At 35.6% G+C, this 20,180-nt stretch overlaps 2 long non-coding RNA genes across 2 annotated transcripts; one reads left to right on the top strand and one right to left on the bottom strand.

Moving 5' to 3' along the window:
• The first annotated feature begins 4,128 nt into the window (after positions 1 to 4,128).
• LOC130541591 (uncharacterized) lies at positions 4,129 to 14,539 on the top strand. Its single transcript, XR_008955668.1, has 4 exons — positions 4,129 to 4,504; positions 10,298 to 10,398; positions 12,718 to 12,888; positions 13,894 to 14,539. It is a non-coding gene; the product is annotated as an uncharacterized LOC130541591 (long non-coding RNA).
• LOC130541590 (uncharacterized) lies at positions 5,180 to 18,380 on the bottom strand. The gene is made up of 5 exons (XR_008955667.2): positions 18,139 to 18,380; positions 17,465 to 17,569; positions 17,241 to 17,359; positions 11,981 to 12,020; positions 5,180 to 9,716 (listed from the first exon to the last, which is right to left on the bottom strand). It is a non-coding gene; the product is annotated as an uncharacterized LOC130541590 (long non-coding RNA).
• Between the last annotated feature and the right edge of the window lie 1,800 nt (positions 18,381 to 20,180).

A 20,180-nucleotide genomic window follows, 5' to 3' on the forward strand; every position in this document is an offset into this window, starting at 1 on the left:
GGATATCATCCAGGAGGACTTCAACCTAGCAAGACAGGCCAACACTCAAATTCAGGAAATCCAGAGAAGTCCAGTAAGATACTCCATGAGATCAACCCCAAGACACCTAATTCTCAGATTCTCCACGGTTGAAATGAAAGAAAAAATGTTAAGGGCAGCCAAAGAGAAAGGCTAGGTCACCTACAAATGGAAACCCATCAGACTAACAGCAGACCTGTCAGCAGAAACTCTGTAAGCCAGAAGAGATTGGGGGCCAATATTCAACATTCTGAAATAAAAGAATGTCCAACCCAGAATTTTGTGTCTGGCCAAACTAAGCTTCCTAAGTGAAGGAGAAATAAGATTGTTTTCAGACAAGCAAATGCTGAGGAAGTCCATCACCACCAGGCCTGCCTTGTAAGAGCTCCTGAAGGAAGCACTAAATATGGAATAGAAAAACTGTTACCATCCACTACAAAAACACACTGAAGTACACAGACAGTGACACTATGAAGCAACTGCATAAATAAGTCTGCAAAATAACCAGCTAGCATCATGGTGACAGGAACAAATTAACACATAACAATACTAACCTTGTATGTAAATGGGCTAAATGCCACAATTAAAAGACACAGAATGGCAAACTGGATAAACAGTCAAGACCCATCAGTGCGATGTATTCAAGAGACCCATCTCACCTCATGTGCAAACACACACAAAGGCTCAAAATAAAGGGATGGAGGAGAATTTAGGAAGCAAATGGAAAACAGAAAAAAGCAGGGGTTACAATCCTAATTTCTGACAAAACAGACTTTAAACCAACAAAATTCAAAAAAGACAAAGAAGAGCACTACATAATGGTAATGGGTTCAATTCATCAAGAAGAGCTAACTATCCTAAATATATATGCACCCAACACATAAGCACCCAGACTCACAGAGCAAGTCCCTAGAGACTTTCAAAGAGACTTAGACTTCTACACAATAATAGTGGGAGACTTTGATACCCCACTGACAATATTAGACAGATCATTGGGACAGAAAATTAACAAAGATATTCAGGACCTGAACTCAGTTCTGGATTAAGTGCACCTGATAGATATCTACAGAACTCTCCACCCAAATTCAACAGAATATACGTTTTCTCATTGCCACATGGCACTTACTCTAAAATTGATCACATAATTGGAAGCAAAACACTTCTCAGCAAATGCAAAAGAACTAAAATCATAACAGCCTCTCAGACCACAGCACGGTCAAATTAGAAACTCACTGAAAACCACACAACTATGTAGAAATTGAACAACCTTCTCTTGAAATACAAATGGGCAGTCATTAACCCTTAAAGTTCCAAAATGATTTCCTTTGACTCCATGTCTCACATCCAGGTCATGCTGATTCAAGAGGTGGACTTCCATGGCTTTGGGCAGCTCTGCCCCTGTGACTTTGCAGGGTACATCCCCTCTCCCAGCCGCTTTCACGAGCTCGCATTGAGTGTCTGCACATGCTCTCTTGCCTGCCACCATATAAGATATGCCCTTGCTCCTCCTTGGCCTTCTGCAATAATTGTGAGGCCTTCTCAGTCATGTGGAACTGAGTCCATTAAACCTCTTTTACTTTATAAATTACCCGGTTTGAATATTTCTTCGTAGCAGTATGAAAATGGACTAATACACATACCTCAAAATAATAACAGCCATATATGACAAAACCACAGCCAATATCATACTGAGTGGGCAAAAGCTGGGGGCATTCCTCTTGAAAACTGGCACAAGGCATGGATGCCCTCTCTCACCACTCCTATTCAACATAGTTTTGAAAGTTCAGGCCAGGGCAATCTGGCAAGGGAAGGAAATAAAGCATATTCAAATGGAAAGAAAGACAGTCAAATTATCTTTGCAGATAACATGATCCTATATCTAGGAAACCCTATTGTCTCAGCCCAAAAGCTTCTTAAGCTGATAAGGAAATTCAGCAGTCCCAGGATACAAAATCAATATGCAAAAATTGCTGCCATTCCTATACACACCAAGAACAGGCAAGCAGAGAGCCAAATCATAAATGAGCTCCCATTTACAATTGCTACAAAGAGAATAAAATACCTAGGAATACAGCTAACATGGGAAGTGAAGGACCTCTTCAAGGAGAACTACAAACCACTGCTCTGGGAAATCAGAGAGGACACAAACAAATGGAAAATCATTTTATGCTCATGGATAAAAAGAAACAGTATCATGAAAATGGCCATACTGCCCAAAGTAATTTATAGATTAAATGTTATTCCCATTTAACTACCATTTTACATTCTTCACAGAATTAGAAATAAACTATGGAACCGAAAAAGAGCTCATATAGCCAAGATAATCCTAAGCAAAAAGAACAAAGCTGGAGGCATCATGCTACCCAACTTCAAACTATACTACAAGGCTACAGTAACCAAAACAGCATGGTATCAGTACAAAAACAGACACATAGACCAATGGAACAGAATAGAGAACTCAGAAATAAGACTGCACATCTACTACCATCTGATTTTTAACAAACCTGACAAAATTAAGCAATAGGGAAATAATTCCCTATTTAATAAATGGTGCTGGGAGAACAGGCTAGCCATATGCAGGAAATTGAAACTAGATCCCTTCCTTACACCTTATGCAAAAATTAACTCAAGATGGTTTAAAGACTTAAATGTAAAACCCAAAACTATAAAAATCCTAGAAAAAAAATCTATTTCATTTACATCATTCAGAACATAGGCATGGGCAAAGATTTTATGATGAAAATGCTAAAAACAATTGCAACAAAAGCAAAAATTGACACGTGGGATCTAATTAAACTAAAGAGCTTCTGCACAGGAAAATAAGCTATAATTAGAGTGAGCAGACAACTTATAGAACGGGGGAAACTTTTTGCAATTTATCCATCTGACAAACGTCTAATATTCAGAGTCTACAAGGAAGTTAGACAAATGCAAAAGAAAAAGACAAACAACCCCATTAAATAGTGAGCAAAGGACATGAACAGATACTTCTCAAAAGAAGATATTCATGTGGCCAATAAACATATATAAGAAAAGCCCAACATCAATCATCCTTAGAGAAATGCAAATTCAAACCACAATGAAATACCAAGTCACACCAGTCAGAATGGTGATTATTAAAAAGTGAAGAAACAACAGATGCTGGTGAGATTGCAGAGAAAAAGAAATGCTTTTACACTGTTGGTGGGAGTGTAAATTAGTGAAACCATTGTGTAAGACAGTGTGGCAATTCCTCAGTGATTTAGAAGCAGAATTACCATTTGTCTCAGCAATCCCATTACTTGGTATATACCCAAAGGAATATATGTCATTCTGTCGTAAAGATACTTGCACACATATGTTTCTTACAGCACTATTCACAATAGCAAAGACATGGAATCAACCCAAATGCCCATCGATGATAGCTTGGAGAAAGAAAATGTGGTACATATATAGCATGGAATACTATGCAGCCACAAAAGGAATGAGATCGTGTCCTTTGCAGAGACATGGATGGAGCTGGAAGCTGTTATCCTCAGCAAACTAATGCATGAACAGAAAACCAAACACCACATATTCTCACTTATAAGTGGGACCTGAATGATGAGAACACATGGACACATGAAGGGGAGCAACACACACTGAGGTCTTGTTGGGGGCGGTGAGAGGAGTGAGAGCATCAAGAAGAATAGCTAATAGATACTGGCCTTAATACCTAGGTGATGGGTTCATCTATGCAGCAAACTACCATGGCACATGTTTACCTATGTTACAAACCTGCACATGTACCCTGGAACTTAAAATAAAAGTTGAAGAAAAAAAAATGTTCTGCCATCCAGGCTTTGTTATTTCATTTATATGATACAGGCAGATTAGATTTATTATAATTTTTAAGGGCCTTAGGATTTTTGGAATGGTCAATGAGCATTGACTGAAGTTGAAACTTAAAGTCACTACGTGTATGAGCCCCTAACAAGAGAGTCAGCTTGTTCTCCGAGGCTTTGAAGCCAGACATTGACTTCTCCTCTGTAGCTATGAAATTCCTAGATGGCATATTCTTCCAATACAAAGTTGTGTTGTGTATATTGAAAATCTGTTGTTCAATTGGATACACACAAACTCAAAGGTGGGAACAATAAACACTGGGGATCCCAGAAAAGGGAAGGTGGGAGAGGGCATGGTTGAACAACTGCCTATCAGATGTTATTCTCACTACTTGGGCGATGGGATCATTAGAAGCTCAAACCTCAATATCATGCAATATAACCATGTAAGAAACCTGCACATGTACCCTCCGAATCTAAAATAAAATAAAATGAAAGAAAAATCTGTTGATTAGTGTAGCCCCCTGTATTAATTATCTTTTTTTTTTTTCTTTTTTTGAGACAGATTCTTGTGCTGTCACCCAGGCTGGAGTGCAATGTTGAAATCTCGGCTCACTGCAACTTCTGCCTCCCGGATTCAGGCAATTCTTGTGTCTCAGCCTCCTAAGAAGCTGAGATTACAGGTGTGTACCACCACACCTGGATAATTTTTGTATTTTCAGTAGAGATGGGGCTTTGCCATGTTGTCCAGGCTGATCTTGAACTCCTTGCCTCAAGCAGTCTGCCCACCCCAGCTTCCAAAAGTGCTGGGATTATAGGTGTGAGCCACCACGGCCTGCCAGCATTAATTATCTTAGATCTGGATAACTTGCTGCAGCTTCTCCATCAACATTTGCTCTTTCACTTTGTACTTTTGTTTTATGAAGATGGCTTCTTTCCTTAAACCTCCTGGAGCAACTTCTGCTACCTTCAAACTTTTCTTCTGCAACTTCCTCCTCTCTCTCAGCCTTCATAAAATCGAAGAGGGTTAGGGCCGTGCTCTGGATTAGGCTTTGCTTAAGGAAATGTGGCTGGTTTGATCTATGCAGACTACTAAAACTTTTTCCATATTAGCTATAAGGCTGTTTTGCTTTTTTATTATTCATGTGTTCATTAGAGTAGCACTTTTAATTTCCTTCAAGAACTTTTCGTTTGCATTCACAACTTGCTAACTGGCACAAGAGGCCTAACTTTTGACCTGTCTCAGCTGTCAACCTGCCTTCCTCACTAAGCTTACTCATTTTAGCCTTTTGATATAAAGTGAGAGACTTGTAACTCTTCCTTGTGTTTGAATACTTAGAGAATATTGTAGTGTTGTGACTTGGCCTAATTTCAATATTGTTCTGTGGAAATAGGGAGGTCCAAGGAGAGGAAGATATATGGGAACTGCCTATTGTTGGAGCAGTCACAACACACATAACATATATTAATTAAGTTTGCATCTTATATGGGTGTGGTCCATGGCACCTCAAAACTATTACAATAGTGACATCAGGGATCACTGGTCACTGTAACAAGTACAATAATAATGAAACAGTTGAAAATATTTTGAGAATTACAGTGTTGTGAGAATGTGGCACAGAGATGTGAAGGGAGCACATACTGTTTGGAAATGGTCCTAAGAGACTTATTTGATGCAGGGCTACCAAAATCTTTAATTTGTTAAAAAAAAAAAGCAGTATCTGTATAACACAATAAAGTGAAGTGCAGTAAAACAAGGTATGCTTGTATTTATACACTTATGTTCATAGCAGCATAATTTGCGATAGCCAAAGGTGAAAACAACCCAAACGTTCATTGACAGCTGAATGTATAAACCAAACGTGCTATATACACACAATGGAATATTATTCAGCCTTCAGAATAAATGACTTTCCAACACATTAAAACATGGATGAACACGGATTGAAGATATTATGCTGAGGGAAATAAGTCAGTTACAAAAGGACAAGCACTATATGGGTACACTTATATGAGGTACCTAGAGTAGTCAAATTGTTAAAAACAAAAAGTGAAATAGAAAAAAAAAAACAAATTGATAGAAACAAAAAGGTCTCCAGGAGCTGAGGAAAGGGAAAATGAGCAGTTATTGTTTAATGTGCATAGTTCCAGTTTAGGAAGATGAAAAAGCTCTGTAGATAGTGAGATGGTTGCAAAATAGTATCAATGTACTTTATGTTCCTGATCACTAATGCTACATAACTAAAAAGTGATAAAATGGTAAATTTTATGGGAATTCCTCTATTGGAAAAGAGGCAGAAGCTGTTGTTTTTATTATTTACATACATTACAAATGTAACTTAAAAATGAGATTGATTTTGTGGCTTCTTGAGAAACCAAATGAATAAAAATGGAACTAAGGGGTGTCAATGATAAACACAGCCAAACATTAGGTAAATTGTTGAGAAAAATATTTTAGCTGGTAATAACTATTGCAGTAGGGAAAAAAATCCAGTGGGAACTTAAGTCAACTTAGATTCATACAGAATGACTGGGCATTTTAAAGGGAGGATGAGGAAATAGGGAGAGGGTGAGTGGAAGCTCAATAGTGCCAAGGAAAGAAAAAAAATTTTAAAGTGAGGAGTTTGTCCACGGGAAACCCACCTGGGTTTGCTAACTGGCACTAACTGGCACTTGTGGGAATTAGGCTGCTCTTTTCCCACAGACACTGAGACAGGGGCCCTAATCGTCAGGTGTTGGCTGAAACAAACTTTTGAAGATCTTGAGTTTTTTCAGGAAGGCACTTTAAGAAAGGCTAATATCATCCTATGTATGCAGCCTTGAACTGTTTGAAATGATCGAAGTGTTTGTTCAAGTGTTTATAGGCCAAAATTGGCAGGTATATTCAAGAAATAGGCTCCTCTGTGACAGGCTAGAGTTTGGTAAAAGAGAATCTTTTTTAGAGGTTAAGCATCTTCTATAAGTCATATATTAAGGAAATTACACTTCCTTGGGATCTGAATTATAAGGGGAACTCAGTAGGTCAAGTGTAAGTTTGTAATAAGCCAGTAGAATGATAACAGTTTTTCTCATTTTTCTGGTCACACATGCTTACAGTCACTTAAAAATACAGGTATTTGCCAACACACAGGCTTACCCTTTTATAAGGGTTAGCTGCTATATCTTTATCCAAGAATGTCCATTCCCTCCTCTGAAAATTTTTAGACTCATTGTACCAGCCTTCAATTACATTTGATCATGAGACAGGATAAGATGACAATTGTATATTTCCTTGACATTTACTATCTGAAAAAAGGAAATAGGGCTGGGCCATACCCTACAAGAATATTTTTCTCATTTTTATTTTACAAATGCTTCACTGATCATCTAGGCAACATCTAGAGGGGGTAAACTCAGTTATATCCCTGTTGGCAATCTTCTTTCTTTCTCATTGATAAATAAGTATGTGGTGCCCAGGTTCAGTGATAAGGTGATAGCAGGAGATGATAAACAAGCGTTGAAATCAGATCAACCAACCTTTCAGTTTCTGTCTCTTTCAAGCTAATGGAGATGAGTGAAACCAAATCAGAGAAGCTTAAGAATTGTAACAGGGTCCATGGCTACTCTGAAGCCATTCTATTCATTATGTAAGGACCATGAATGAAATAAGCATCTGTTCTATTTAACCATCCACCTATGGTGTGGGCTTTTCATCCAGCATGGTATTTAGGAATGATCTTCCTTTCTGTGGGCCAGGGAAAATGCAAATTGTCAACTTATTGAACCCAGTCCCACATTGTTTCCCAGGGCCACAGTTTTTCAGTCAAATACTCATCCACCACTCCACCTCCACCTCCTCCCACATCTCAGGCACTTTTTGGTAGAGTGGCCACGTCTTCCAGTTCAGAGTGTCCCAAGGTATGTGAAAACTAAATCCAGGAGGTCTACCTAATGATAGACTTGCCTTTCTCTACACAATATCTGAGTTCCTTCTCTGAAAAACACCCTGCTACCTACACCAAGGAAATTAATACGGCTAAGGAAAACACATGACAGTGTATTCATTTCTTGTCTTTACAACAACCACCAACAGTAGCCAACTCAGCTTATAGTGTTGCTTCTCTGTGATAGGCAACATAAGTCTTCAAAAGGCCATTCAGATTTCTGCCCCATTTTAAGAGAATATGAATTTAAGTAATTCAAAAGCCTGACATTCTGTCACAAGGGATTGTGAGGAGAAGACAAGAAAGAGAAAGAAAGTTAAAAAAAAAAGAACTATTATTTCCTGCCCTACCTGTTCATCCCTATCTCTGGTAGTTTCCATCCTCGATGGGGTAGTGAGCTTTAGAAATATCTAGATAGATATGGAAGCAGCTAGAAAATTGGGGGTATTTGTATACTTTCCTCAGAGAATAAGAAGGAGTAAGCAAACTTTGAGGGAAGACTTGAGTTAATGTTTTACAATGTGTCCTTGGTAAAGAAATAAATCAAACTGCTAGAGCCCATGTCCTTTAATATGGCTTGGGTTAATAACTTTTCAGATACCGTAGAAATGGCACACAAAATTGCTAAGGGTGCTCAAGAGTAAACAAGAGGTAGAGAAAATCCAAGATAACAGTATTTTATTTTAATTTGCAAAGACAGATTTTAAAAAGTATTGTACTGCATTAGACCAAATTTGCTACGTTGAACTCAAATTTATTTTATTTTTTTTTTCAAATTTTTTTTCTCCACTATTTAACAGCAAGACTAGTGAGGAAAGTTAGCTCAATTCATAGAAAATGAACAAATCAATATTTTCCCTACACTTTTCAGTGTAATGTTAGCCATTTGGTGATCTGCAGAGTCAGGTTGGTAGGGCTGTGTTGGGCTGTGCCCACAGTGGAAACCTTAGCCACCACCACCTACTACTGATGAAAAGCACCAGCCAGTCCTCTTAGTTCCTGCACCCAATGTTGCTTTCTAAAGAGCTACTTTTAAGAGCTACTTTCTTTAAGAGCTACTTTTACTTGCTATGTATTTTTAAGGTGGATGTGTGATAAAATAAGGTCATATATGTGTCTATATACAAGTAGTACACTTGAGAAATAAAAAAAATTCTTGACGAGTTACAAATGCTAAAGCATACAATATGGTGGAATCCTTTTGTCATAAGAGTTTTGGAGAATAGCTAAAAGAGCTTAGTTTTATTCAGTTTTGCTACTGAAAATTAATTTGTCAATGATATTGCTCAAAGATTACCAATAATCTATAGATATAGAAGTTCCATTAGTACTTTTTATTATTTTATAATAAAATATTCTTGTAGATATTTTTAATATCCACTTGTGTAGAAAGTACTAATGGCTTTTCTGAAAACTAGCAGTGAACCTAATTTACATGGTTATTGTATTGCCATGAGATGGGCTCACCTTTGACCCCTTAAAAATGTTCTTATGCGCAGATCAGAAGAATTGCCTATCGACAATTCCTAAAGCTAAAGAAATCCTAGCGGTAATATATTGTGGGTAGCTGAGACAAGTGCATTGAGTGGAAACCATCTAAGCATCTAGCTGCCTGTCCAGTCATTATTGCATTGCTCAAATATTCTATAATTTTTAGAGCTTTGATTCCCTTATCCTTGGTGACCTGAATTTGGAACCTATAAATGTGAATATTCAAATTAAATGATAATAAAACCTGTGTATTAGACCATATTTCACTGTCAAGTATGGGTACATATGCAAATACAGACTGTATGATGTAACTTCGTCTTGCCAGGAAATTAACAACCTCTGGAGAGTTTTGAGCACATTGGGCCATACAGAGCCGCTACATATCCCTGCTTGCAATTTTCCACTCCTGTTCTTTGATCTGTATCAGTTTACACTGCTTTGACATCATCTTGGCCTTTTGTGCAGCATCTTTACTCCAGTTCTATAGAGGAAGAGTAAATATCAAACTCATGATCTTATTAAAATTTCCATGATGAGTCTAGATTATTTTTTAAAACCACATCTAGCAATATCCTCAACTTATAAGCTAAAAATTTAAATAATGAAATTACTCTTTTATTTATGGTAGAAAAAATAAAAAGTTCGTTAAATTCACAAATTCAAAATTTGATAATAACAATCAGATTAGCCTCTCTTTCTGATGTAGTAAAGACTTAAGGAAATGCTTTCAGTAGATCTACCAAGATAGAAATCCATCACATCATTTATTTGTAGTTTTACCTCTGACACATTATTTTTTCTCGATATCTCAGTTTCTTTGACTCATAGTTCATATTAAAACATTTGTTCCAAAGGCTTAATGTGATCATCAATGCCATATAATTATTATATGGCAAATCCTGCACTATGTCCTGAATTAATAAATGGTAACTATTTTTGGAAAGCAGTATAGTATTGGGCATCTATATTTAAAATTGTGAATAATAAAAATTAATAGGTAACACAACACACTAGAATCTGTTTTTAAGTCTGCAAATATTTTTTCTTACTTTTTCCTCACAGCAACTCCAAAATGGAGGTACTATTGTTATCTCCATTTACAAATTAGGAAACTGAGGCACAGATATGCTCTTGGGTACTTGTCAGCAGCAGTTGTTCTACAAGTAAGGTGAAAAGTAGAACCTCTTTATCACTAGGTATTGGATAAATAATCTCCCTAAGATTGTTTCATCCTCTCTCTACATCGATTTAAAGGACTGCCACTATATTCACATGCAAAATATTGCCAAAAAAAGTGTGAACATTGTTTTTTCAATAGGCTTTTATGTAAGTTATTTAGCTACACATTAGAATAATTTTAGAATGACAACCTAACTTAGAATTTCAGTATTTTCTCTTTTAGTGGAAGAAGTCTTAACTATGATATGTATGTGCTGCCATCTGATGATAACTTTCTAGGACTACATTTCATGTTAATGAATTAACTAAACTACAGGATGAATGAAATAATTCATTAGCCTGACACTGTGTAAAGACATGCTTGTCAGGTTTTAATTTTTTCATGCAAGAAAAGACACATTTGTTACAGCCTGTGTCTAAGGAATAGAGATACAACGCCATATTCAGTTCTCCCAGGAGAGGGAATATTGTCGCACTTGTTAATAAAGATAACTTGCCTATTACGACCAGGTTACCATGTACTTAGAACAGGAACTTACCTAGTTAAATCCCAACTGACTGCTTGTTATGGATGCAGTGCATCATCATTCTGAAGGGCATATTCGCCCAGCAGCTCGGAGTCCTGCCCAGAAGCAGCTCTACTGTCTGCCCTTTCTGAAAATTGCCATAATCCCTTTGCTGGGCAAGCCCACTTCGAGAGCTGGTAGACGTACATTTCAGGCTACCTTTCTCCAGTTCAGGACAACTCAGAAGAGCTTTCCTAGTTTTATAGCTTGCCGGGGGATTAGCTAAGGCTTGTGTTGTGACTATATCACAAACCAGTTTCTTCTTGTGCTTAATCTTGCTCCTTGACAGGTAAATTAGAAACATAAATCTGTAGATTGTAGCCTAATAAACATTCTGCATGCTAATTTCCATCTCAGAGTAAGCTTATTATATCCAAGGAAACCTTCCTGTAACACTAATTATATCCAGTTTGTACTTCAGACCACTTTGAGAAAACTATCTAGGATATTACCTCTGATTACTGCTGGTAAAATACTTCTGTTTTATGATACATCCAGGAATAAAGTCACGAACGTGTACTCATCATTGCTGCACGAAAGCTATGAATTCTAGCTTTAACAAGTGATTTTATTTAATCAAGTTATCACTTTAGGTAATGACTTCTTTTCTGTTTTTGAAAATCTCTGCAGGCAGTTATGTTTGGGCCTGCACTCCAACTGTAATTATATCAAGTTCACCCCACACATCCCATGCATTGCTCATAAAACAGCTTATTCTATATTCTCCTATTTCCTTTGAAATGTCACTCAGTTTTAGTGATAAACTTAATTTATAATCTTGTTACTATTTCATGATTTTGTACCTTGGTACTTGAATACATGCATTCTTATAATATTTTCTAATGTCTCCTTTGTACTTATCTTAAATCCCCAGGAATAAGGTTTCTAAAACCTTATTTTTAAATAAAAAAATGAGAAAACTTATTTTTAAATGAGCTCATATAAGGCTACATTTTTTATTGATTCTTCAATCTTGTTAGTACTAACTAGGCACACTTACTTGCTCATCTGGCAACCAAGGAGTTTGGACCCCATTTGTCCTAAGGAAGAAAAGTGGTTAAGAGCAGAATACCTGGAGCTGGCCCACTTCCATTGGAATATGGGCTCCAATGCTTATAACTTTGGATAAGGTGCTTAATTTTTCTGAATGTCAGTGTCATTATCTGTAAAATGGAGATGGTAGTATTATCTACCTCACAGGATTATTGAAAGAATTAAATGAGTCAATGTAAGAAGGTACTAGAAAATTGCCTGTCAATAATAAGCACCATATGCATGTTAGCTAAAACCCTTCCAACAGGGGAGTGCTTATGATAGCTATTGATTTGTATTGTTTTGTTCAAATGACATTTTGAACAAAGATTAAAATTTTGAAATTCTTTTTTATTCTTTTGTTTCCTTCTTTATGTGATTTGTGTGAAGAAATTGTTCATTAGAATCACCCTCCAGGGCCTGCACTATTTCTAACTCTTGTTCTTTAGGCCAGTCCAGGGTTCAAGAAGCAGGCTGAAGGTGCTCATAAACCTGAGTGATACTGCTGGCCAATGAATGTGAAGCTAATTACCTCATGCGCCTGATACTTTCCTAAACTGGTCTTGTGGAAGAACATAGGTTTAGAGTGGAAACACAGTTTCTCTAAGCTCTTATGAAATGCAATGAAACTAGAGAGTAAATTTACCTACATTTGTTTATCTGACAACATCAACAGGCTAAATATCTGGATATCTTAAATCTCAGATGAGTGTCTTAGCCTCTGGATTACTGCCCAATGAGGAAAGCTATGAAATGCATGGATAACTTGTTAATCAGTATTTGCCATATGTGCTAGCAGCATCAGCATCAGTTGGGAGATTATAGTGGCCTCCATGTCAGACCTCCTAAATCAGAATATCAGAGAAGGAGGCCCAGGTAAGTGTGCTTTACTAAGTTCTTCGGAAGATTCTTAAAGACAATGAAGTTTGAGGAGCACTATCTTAGGGTATATAAGCATGAAGCTAGACTGGCGGAGCTCTGTCATTGACTAACTGTATGATGGTGAGAAAGTTGCTTATCTCCTCTGAGCTACTATTTCTTTTTCTGTATCATATGTTTGTTGTGAAGATCAAACTTTTAGTATATTGCAAGTGCATGGAACTTAACAAAAACTCAGTAGACATTATTACTATTATTGCCAATATTGATGTTGCTGTTTTTTAGGTCTTACCATCTGCAGCATGTTGCTGGCTGGTGAAATGACGCCTCTCCTGAGGGTGTTATATGCGTTAATAATTTCTTCTTGTACAGCTGGTGATTCAATGTTTGTTATTTAAGTGGTAAAATTGTTCACTACATTTATTAAATATTTAAATGGTAAATAATATAACTGCAAATAAACAATGGATAAAACCTAAAAATGCTACATAACAAGGCACCAGTTGAGATTGCTTTTAACAATTTTAGAATCCATAGTAGTAAGTATACTGTAAATGTATGTACAGGTATATAGTTTTCCATAGCTATACCTTATTTAGGTTATAAACATGTATATTTTGCATAAATTCCTTATATATTGTTTTTAAAAACAAATTGATGAGAGGGCACAGAGTTGGTGCTCATTACGTCTAACCTCAGAAGCAGGAGACAGATTAGTTTACTTAGTCTGTTCCATTTTTAGAAGCAATGATTTTTTTTGAAAAGGTTTAAATCATCAAGCTTCAGCTAAATTTTTAGAGTGATCCAGATAAAGGGAGACAAAGGAGGATGAAGACTCATGCAATCAGCTGACATTTTTCTTAGGCTGATTTATTTAACATGTAGTTCAGCCTCCACAGTATTCTATTTCTTTCAAGGTGATTTACAGAATAATTGTGTGTTTTACAATTAATGGCATCTTCTATTAATGAAATACTTTATTATATTGATTTTCATTCCTAGGTTACCATGCTTCATCTGCCAATGCATTGAAAACTTGGAATGTAAATTAATTCAGCCATTGTGGAAGATGGTGTAGTGATTTCTCAAAGACCTAGAAGCAGAAATATCATTTTATCCAGAAATCCCATTACTGTGTATACACCCAAAAGAATATAAACCATTCTATTACAAAGATACATGCGTGCATATGTTCATTGCAGCATTATTCACAATAGTAAAGACATAGAGTCAACCCAAATGCCCATCAATGACAAAGAATATGTGGTACATATACACGATGGAATACCATGCACCCATAAAAAGGAACAAGATCACGTTTTTTGTAGGGACATGGATGGAGCTGGAAAGCATTGTCCTCAGCAAAATAACACAGGAACAGAAAACCAAACACCCCATGTCCTCACTTACAAGTGGGAGCTAAACAATGAGAACACATGGACACAGGGAGAGGAACAACACACATTGGGGCCTGTTGGGGGGTGGGGTGGGGGAGAGAGAGCATTAGGAAAAGTAGCTAACTCATGCTAGGCTCAATGCATAGGTGATGGGTTGATAGGTGCAGCAAACCACCATGGCACATGGTTACCTATGTAACAAGCCTGCATATCCTGCACATGTACCCCAGAACTTAAAATAAAAATAAAAATTCAAAAAAACTCAAGAAAAAGAAAATTTGATTTCTCATTGTAATATTGAAAATATAAGTTAATAGATGTAAATTGCAGGATATTTACATCATTAGAAGCAAGTTTCATGACCGATAAATGTTTGTATGGGACAAAATTCTAACCAGCCTATGGAGGTTGAGGAGACTTCCCTGCTATTTTCGCTAATTTTACCCAGCTTGTCTTTCACAAGTATGAATCTTGATGACACCATATGACCCCACATCTAGGACAACCTGAAATGTGTGTTTTATTGAAGCAAGTTTTTGCCTATGTTTACTGTAGAGATAATTTTATAGCCTCCTATATCCTGCTGTTGCTCTTGGGCAGGTTTCCCAGGTTTTGTGGGTGAAGATGTCCTCTGACTGATTCTCTGGCAATCCTTTGATGGCTGCTAGCTTAGGCCAACTTCTCTAGAGTGATGACTAAACTAAAGGTAAGAAGATATCAATACATACTGTTAAAGTCAAGAGAGTGCATTTTGAAATCAACTTTGAAATATGACACAACCAATAATCTATTATTTATTCTATTAATAAGATGTTGAGAATTTAATCAAATTCAATTCACCTTTCTCTTGAAAATATACGTAAAATATACATTTTACTAGGCTTGTGCAGAGACAAGATGCAAAGATACGCAATCATTTATATTTCTATAAGCAAATTTAATCACCTGTTTCATGAACAAAATGATGAATTATTCACTCATTTGATATTAACATATACATTTTATGAAGTAATGGTCTTCATTTTGAAACTACCCATGAACTACAAAGTTTGTATTGTAAAAAATTTCCATGAACTTTTAGGATTGTTCTTAAAGGTAAAAAAGTGTCTGTGCAGTTCTATTTACTCATTATTCAATGCAGAACAACTTTTTTTTTAAATTAAGAGATTCTTATTCTATCACATTGTGGAAAGATAAGTAATGCATACATTTTGGCATACCTCTTTTTCTATTATTATATTGGTTTCTACATCTATTTAGCTATTCTTTTCTCTAACATATTACTATTACATAAATATTAAGATAATTTAGTTTTATTGAATTTTCATTTTTCCAATATGGACATTTGTTGTTTCCTAAGTGAATGTAAAGTGCATTAGATAATCATAGGGACAAAGTAAAATGGCTAAACCACTCAAATCACAAGGACATATTTTCTGTAGGTACTATGCATACTGAACACCTCCTTTTCTCTGTTATTAGTTATTATTTCAGGTAAGCACAGAATAGGACAAACCCATGATGTGAGGTCCTACATGGAAATTTTAATTTTATTAAATTGAAGTAAATAAGAATCATTACAAAATAAACAAGGCAAATCATCTCTATCTCAAACTAATCCTAGAAGAGGACTGATATGTTGCTGAGATTCACTTGTGTTTCATATTCTCTTAGAATCCAAATTGTAGCTGCAATTACCTTGCATAACAAAAAATTATGTTCTAAATTTTTTTGTTTTTCATAAAGTGCTTCAAAAATGATCCTTCAATAGAATTTTAAAATAACGATGAGGAGCTAGAGATTTCAAATCCACAATAACCAAGTTAATTTTCTAATGATACTTCATTACTAAGATTTTCTTAATTTTAGTCTTAGGGAGATTTTTTTAAATCATTAAATAATGTAATGAATTTGTTAATAAAAACTGGAATACAACTTCTACATGCCTGCATAATTATCTTCTAATACACACACGCAGGAGCCTCATTTTCCTTTATGAATTTTGATCACTGCAGAATTTATACCTTCCAAAAGGAAATAGAAGAATGTGACTAAAACAAATTCGATTTTCATAAAACACACCTTTCTTTATTCATCACAGTTATGCTATATACTCTAGAGGTCTGCATAATGTAAAATAGATTTTCTCATTAAATAACTGCACATGATTGAATAATGTTTAATGTCTTTAAAATGTACCCTCTGTAATACATCATGCGATATCTTTTACTGCCATACAGGATACAGGCGGGGGAGGAGAGACTTGTAGTCTGTATGGGGTCTAGCTCTAGCAAAGAAAAGGAAATATAATATGTGTTTTTAGTTCCAGCATTAAGTAGGGGAACTGAGGAAAGTTAGATAGAACTAAGGAAGATAGAACTGAGGAGCGTTAGATAGAGATTAGATAGAACTGTGTAAAGGGACACGGATCATTGATTCTCATAACCCTAATAGAAATATCCCTTAAGAATATACGCATTCCAGAAAATGGCCAGACATCACTAATTTCCTTATAAGGTGGAAATTTAAGTAAGACATACTAATTTTCTCAACTTCCTCTACCCCTAGAGATGACAGAAATTAGACCTGAATTTTAATACAGCCTTTTTTTCAATTATAAAAATTGATGTGCCCAAGGATGTTTAATTATTTTGTTTTCTTGAGGGGCACAAGTAAATAGCCTTATTAGGAGATGTCCAAAGTTCATGGGGAAAAGATAGGCTGCTGTACAGGATTTTTGTTGAACTATCTATCTTGCACTCATTCCTGTTGAGATCAAGCCAGTGATTGAGATTAGGATGGATGTAACTGGGGTAGCAGTGGGGAGGGGAATGAACTTTGATGAAACAAGTGCTGGCCAGGTCTGGAATTTAGGTCTAAGAAGTCCAAAAAATAAAATGTCAAACAAAAGGAAACATCAAGAAAATAAAAGGAGGCAAAAGAAACTTGTACCTTGATCATGAGACGGGTGTCCTGGAAATAGATTTAGAGCATCTGCTGCTCTTACTTTGGCAATTGTAGAGTAATTTTAGAACACTGCTGGAGGCATGCTGAAGTGGGAAGCCAAAAACCTAGAACAACAAATATATTTAAGTCTGGCAGCCTCTATGCCTTGACAATTAAAATAGATATAGCAGAGAAGGAAGAAATTATGAATACAGCAGCAGAGAGGTTACCTTGTGAGAAGGAATTGTCCATTTGCGGGAACAGAGAAAAGGGAGGAAGAGACCATTAACTGCAACATAAAGCATCTCACGTCTTGTGACTTTCTTCAACTCAACCTAAAGCAGAAAATAAATAAATAAATAAATAAAGTGAGAAGTCTTGTCTGATGCCTTCAGATATGCCAACAAAGCCAAGAAATATATTGATTCAAAAATATTTAATCTTAGGAGAGGAAAATAACAGTGGAACATCATATACTAAAAGAAACTGAACTATTTAAAAAATCAATACAAATTGTGAAAAGCACAAAGGTTGTAAAAGAAATAAACATAATGGAAATCTAAATAGTGATCAAGCTACTGTAAAACATAACTGCTTAGCAATATTGGAAATGAAATAAAAAATAGTTAAAATAAAAACTCAAAAGGATAGGTTGCATAGTTCATCAGTTATATAAATAGGTAAAGAAAGAGTGAGTGAGTTGAAGCAAGGAGGTGCAATGCTTTCAGAATGCATTGAAAAGCGACAAAGAGAGAGAATGATAACAAAGTCAAGATATGTGAAAACTAAAAGAAATTATCAAGATCCACCAGTGATAGTCATAAAAAGAGAGAAAGTATAAGTAAATGTGACAAAGTATTTGAGAACATGATTATGTATCATGAAAAGTAACATAAGATCTCACATAAAAAGAGGATTATGCCAAGAATGGTGGTGCACTCCTATAGTCCCAGATACTCAGGAGGCTGAGGCAGGAGTAATTCTGGAGCCCAGGAGTTCAAGCCTCTAGTGCACTATGATCGTGCCTGTAAGTAGTCACTGCACTCCGGCCTGGGTAACATAGCAGGACCCTCACCTCTGAAAAATAGAGGGAGAGAGAGAGAGAGAAAGAGACAGAGAGAGAGAGAGAGGATCATGCATTATACAAAACAGCTAAGATTTAAGACACATACCTAGAAACATCACAATGAATTTAAACAACACAGCAAGAAGGAAAATTGTTTAAAGTTTTCAGAAAGGAAAAATAAGTCACATATAAGAGAAAAGACCTAGATGGATGTCTAGTTTTCAAAATACTCCTGGGTATTTTAAACAAATTTGTTAAGTAATTGCAGCTATATTTTATATTTTGAACGATTGCAGTCATGACAGACATGTTACAATGGCTTCTTTGTACATAATATACATTACTTTTTATATTTGTTTAGCAGCTCCTTTTATCAGGTTTAATAATTTCACTTCCATTCTTAATATATTATGAAATATCAAGATATTAGTCCAATTAAAATTTATTAGCCAGTATGAATGAAGAACACATTAAAACTCTATTAAACAGATATTTTAAAAAATCTGGAAAAATAACTGACACACATGTTCATGGGTGAGATGGTCTGGCAATGAAAGAAGCAAATTTTTCTCAAACAATCTATAAATAAATACAAAGACAATCATAATCCATAGGATTTTTAGAGGGTGGATAGATGAATATATTGTAAGTTTTAAATGGGAAAATAAGAACTTTTTAATAGGGAAATTTAAGAAAGATAATAAAAGAGCCCCTCACCCTATCAGATATTAAGACAAATATGAAGCTTGAATATTGAAATCACAGAGAAAAAGGCATAGAATGATTATTCTATGAACTAGAGATTATTATGTTAAGTGAAATAATCCAGGCACAGAAAGACAAACATCACATGTTCTCACATTTGTGGGATCTAAAAATCATAGCAATTGAACAAATGGACATAGATAATAAATAGAAGGATGGTTACCAGAGGCTGCGTAGGGTAGTGGGGCGTTGGGGAGCAGGTAGGGGTGGTTAATGGGTACAAAAATAGCTAGAAAGAATGAATAAGTCCTACTGTTTGATAGCACAATAGAGTGACTATAGTCAATAATAATTGTACATTTTAAAATAATTTAAAAGAGTGTAATTGGATTGTTTGTAACTCAAAGGATAAATGCTTGAGGAGATGAATACCCCATTCTCCATGATGTGCTTATTTGACATTGCATGTCTGTATCAAAACATCTTATGCACCCCATAAATATAGACACCTACTATATATACGCAAAACATAAAAATCAAATAAATAAATAAATGAAAAGAGAAAATAGTTTATAGGGTAAATAATATTTGATAAATTATCTTACTGTAAGGGGAAAAGTAGAAAAATAGATCCTCAGCTAACCTAAATTATTTTTAAAAATATTATAATATATGAAATATGTTGTAGGAAAGAATTCAGGAGCAAAGAAAACTGCAGGTCCAGGAGTTTCTACGAGTACATGCTCATGTAAAGGGGTTTATGGAAGAAAAGTTAAGACATTTTTAACAAACAGATGAAGACTACTAAAGGAGGTGAAAACCTGAAAGATGAATATTAATATACAATTAATAGCAAATGGGTAACTTATGACCATATTTTAAAAAACTCAAATTACTTGTATTTGTTCAAAACAAAATGGTTTGTGCATTAAACAGATATTATTAGATATTGCTTGTTGAAAATATTTCCATGGTTCAGATTATACTGGAGAAATCCTGTGTTGTTTCTTTGTGGCATCGTTTTATCTTTTAAGTTATCTTTTCCAATAGACTGGGTGCATATCTATATTAGTGGTACCATCAATAAATACGCTACCTTCAGCGTTTTAGAATTTTCTGAAGGCAACTGAAAAGCAGGAGCTTGACTCGCAAATGATCACATACTGTAGGTGCTT

Source organism: Pan paniscus, chromosome 5 (assembly GCF_029289425.2).
Source record: "Pan paniscus chromosome 5, NHGRI_mPanPan1-v2.0_pri, whole genome shotgun sequence".
Classification (NCBI taxonomy): Eukaryota; Metazoa; Chordata; class Mammalia; order Primates; family Hominidae; genus Pan; species Pan paniscus.